Genomic DNA, 3,810 nt, shown 5'->3' on the forward strand with positions numbered 1-3,810 from the left:
GCTTTGAACTGTTGGCCGTGCCCCGTCCCCTCTCTGCTCTCCCTCGGATCAGGGAGGGCACGCCGCAGTGTATCTGCACGCGGGTGAGCTATAACAATGTTATGGGGACCATTTATGCATCATCATTAGATTTGTTTGGGGTTTTTGTTGTTGTGGTTTATTTGGATTTTTCCCCCTGATTGTATGAGTGTCAGTAATTGACTTGGTAGTCTAAACCTGAAAAACGTTAACACATTTGTAATCTTCTGCCTTTTTAGCTTTCACTCGTTCTGCATTTGTTGCAAAAAGACGTAATTATGACCAACCAAACTGGTTTGGAGTTGGCTTGGCTTTCACCAGCAGTGCTGCCTTGTGGGCTCTCGTAAGTGTTTTCCTTTGGTTTTGTTGAACTTAACTGTTCTCAGACCGTAGTGATCTGAAGGCAGTGACTACAACCGACTTAAGTTCATCGGCGTAGTGGATGGTCATAGCAGGTGTCAAGGCTGAAGCGTATGTTGATTAGTTATGTTTTCCCAAATCTGTGTTGCGCTTTTCTTTATGAAAATGAACAACTTATTAAGCTGCTCTCTGGTGCAGGCTTAGAACAGCCTCAACAGAAGAATTAATTCTTCAAGCTGGTTGGTTTAAGGCTTTAACATTATTTTCCCCAATGGATCTTAAAAAAGAAAAAGACCTAGGGATGTGCATAAATAACGTTGTGCGTGTCAGACTACTAATGCGTTCTGTTCTGATTTTTCAGCCGTAGTCAATTGATTAAGACCCCCTTTTCCTGAGCAAAATGCAGATGTAAGATGTTCCCTGTTTCAGAGAACTCACAGGCTTGATGTCGTTGATAAAGCGAGCAGGGTGTCGTAGCTGTCACAAAGAAATGTGCAGGATAAGCAGCACTCCCATGATGACAGCGCTTTTCAGGATGGGGTGAATTCCCTTTGGGGTTTTCCCCATTTTTGGGGTGGTGGATTGATTGACAGTAGGAACCTTCCCCCCCCTCAATCAGCCAGCAGAAAATGCTTGAGAAAGGTGTGGAAAATATGCCTCACTGGACAATTGATACTTTACAGAACATTTACTGTGTTGTCCCAATTTTTAATAATTACGTATTGGTTTACATTCCGATAATAGGAATTTTATATTCTGTAGAAATCTTTGTTCTCTGGTTCCAGCTGTGCACTGTATAGCCGTTTATCATATACTGCTCTTTTACAGCTTTTCAAGCAGCATAACGAAGATGTAATGGAATATGAAAGAAGAAAACAAGAGAGGCAACGTAAGTGTACAGGATGTTCATAGTAAATGTGTATGTACAGATGCTTTTGATTTAGCTGAACGCAAATTCTGCAGATCTTTGACTTCTGTTAGCAATCAAGATACTGGACTGACCTACCTTCTTCCCTTATTGTTTTCCTTAGTACTTTACATCTTGGCTTTTGCTATTCTTCTAACTCATTCCCCATGATAAAGTGACTGATCTATATTTTCATATATTCATTTGTGTGCATATTCACTGCCAGCTTTATGTCCTGGACATGCAAACTTTTGGGAAATAACACATCTCTTACAGTGTCTATAACAAATTTAGGTCGCAAAGAGCATACCTTCCAAGTGCTTTAGTGACAAGGAGATCAAGGTCACTAAAAATAGCTTATCTTTGCCTCTTTTCTTATTCTGACAGGTCCACAGCGGGAAGCATTTTTCTCAGCTTCACTTGTATATTCCACATAAGGATGATATAAAGTCAATCCCATAGACTTGCATTATAGTGCAAATTGTATGTGGTCATTGTCCTTTTCAATGTAAAAACCACAATTGTGTTTCTGCCAGCTAAAAAGTCTGTTGGGGATTATGGCCTCAGAGCAATTAATACGCCACATGAAGGAATTGCTTCTACTAGGTATAGAAAAACTTGTAGTGCTGTGGTTATTTTTGCCATAAATATTCCTCTCCAGCTGAAAATACAGCCTGTTGTGAGATGCGTCTAACCATACTCGTATCTATTTTTCTTGTTGCTAAGATTTTTTTTTTCCCTCTTTCTTAGGTTGACGGTATGCTCAGTAAGAAGTAACATGATCACCAGTTGTCCTACAAATAAATGAGTGCAGCAGAGGTACAAAGTAACTAAATACTTACATGTTCATACATTTCATGTGCAGAATTATGAAATAAATTATAAAGCCTGGAAGAAGCTTACTAAGACTTTTCTTGCCGTTTACATTTCATTCTGCTGGTCTTGAAATTGTTTTATGTGGCTTTTCTCTTTCGTAGTTTATCAATGTTATTTTCAAACCTCTCTTTGTTATTCTGGAAGGTACATTACAAAATCAGACATCAGTTCAGAGGAAGTTCAGCAAACGTTCCGGAAGTTAGGTGTACTCATTTAAGTGCCATCATTTTCATTGCTAAATTTGTAAAATACGCGATAAGCGAATATAAGAATGGGATTTATGGGGAAGCTAATAGAACTAATCTGTACAAACGCCAAAATGTGCATTTGCTACTTCACACATCAAAGCAGCAGCTTTCAACTCAGTCTTGACCACGCAGACTTCTAAAGCTTGACCTAGTGACTTAGAGATGCCGTAATTAAAGTTACGTGTCTGTTGCAAGGTTGATCTAGTTCCTTGAGTGCTGTTGTTTTTCAGTCCTTTGTGGTCTGGGTTGAGCAGAAATGAAGCTTTGTCAGACGACCAAAATCAAAGGTGGCCAACCTTTAAATTCTGCATGGGTGTTTATTATTTGCCAGGAAGCTTGCTTTGCTTTTGCTACTGCACGCAAAGTTGAAATGTATTCTGTGTTTTCAGAAAGTGAGGATGAAAACTCGATCTTGAATCTCAGACTGTTTAACTGGCCTGTAGCTCATTAGTCTGTCCCTTCCTCAGTGGCTGTTTCATAGGTTCTCTCGGGCACGGCTGCTTTTCTATCTTGCAGCGCTCTCGGACTCGTTGTAGGTGCAGCCATACCCTGCTGTTCCCTGAGGATCTGTTCCTTGAAAGCGCGGTAGCTGGCAGCTGAGGGGATAGTGCCAGCGCCGTGTTCTTTGTTCAGGGCGGTAGAGGGGGAGTATGTGCGGTGCCTTACCCAGGGCTCGCGCGTGTGTCATGGAGGAGAGGCTGGCCTTCCCCTGTCTGCATTTTTGGAATTGCTCACCGCCCGAAAGGTGCCCGCAACCTCAGTGGTGAGACTGCACAGCCCACGTCAGGCTCCAACGTCAGCGCTGCCTTCTCAACGCTTACGCCTTCACCTTCTCTTCGTGCATCAAGGTCAGTCAAGGACAAAGGACAGAAAAATGGGATCGTGGCGGTCGGCAGAATATGGCTTTAGGTAATCATCGAGGGATCATCAAAGCTATGTACAGGGAATGGACAAGTAGCGGGGCAGCCGTCTAACGGTGTGGGGAGGAGAGGATGGCTGCGCGGCTCTGACCCCGAGGGGCCCACGGCTTCAACGGCTAGCGTCATCCCACAGCGGCGACTTAGCTTCCTCCAGCGTTCTACTACCAACGTCGAACTCCTTTGTCCTCGTGTTGGACCCGAGTGCCCTTTGCTGTAAATTTAGCCCATTTCTCCAGATCTCTTTCTGGGAATTGTCGGCAAAGGAACGCTCTTGGAGAACTTCCTATTTCAGTAAAACAGTAATACGTTCCTCGCCACCACCTCCTCCTCCCTCTTTGGTAAATGCGGTCCCTGGCACCTTTCCTCATATTCTGGGCCTTTCCCGTTTTCAGTGATCCCTGCCACCGCCCCCTCTTTCAGTATCGCGCGCCAGTGGCGTTCTTCATTGCATTTGAATGTTCCGGCGGCGGTACCCGCTATG

The 3,810-nt window shown here is 43.5% G+C and overlaps 1 long non-coding RNA gene across 2 annotated transcripts; it reads left to right on the forward strand.

Annotated features, from left to right (window-relative positions):
* The first annotated feature begins 260 nt into the window (after positions 1-260).
* On the forward strand, positions 261-2,192 carry LOC103920902. 2 transcript variants are annotated; one of them, XR_663828.1, is made up of 3 exons: positions 261-361; positions 1,207-1,289; positions 2,036-2,192. It is a non-coding gene; the product is annotated as an uncharacterized LOC103920902 (long non-coding RNA). The 2 variants fall into 2 exon arrangements; XR_663827.1 differs by having other exon boundaries at positions 1,207-1,267.
* The last annotated feature ends 1,618 nt before the right edge of the window (positions 2,193-3,810 follow it).

Source organism: Pygoscelis adeliae, unplaced genomic scaffold (assembly GCF_000699105.1).
Source record: "Pygoscelis adeliae isolate BGI_AS28 unplaced genomic scaffold, ASM69910v1 Scaffold66, whole genome shotgun sequence".
NCBI classification, from domain to species: domain Eukaryota; kingdom Metazoa; phylum Chordata; class Aves; order Sphenisciformes; family Spheniscidae; genus Pygoscelis; species Pygoscelis adeliae.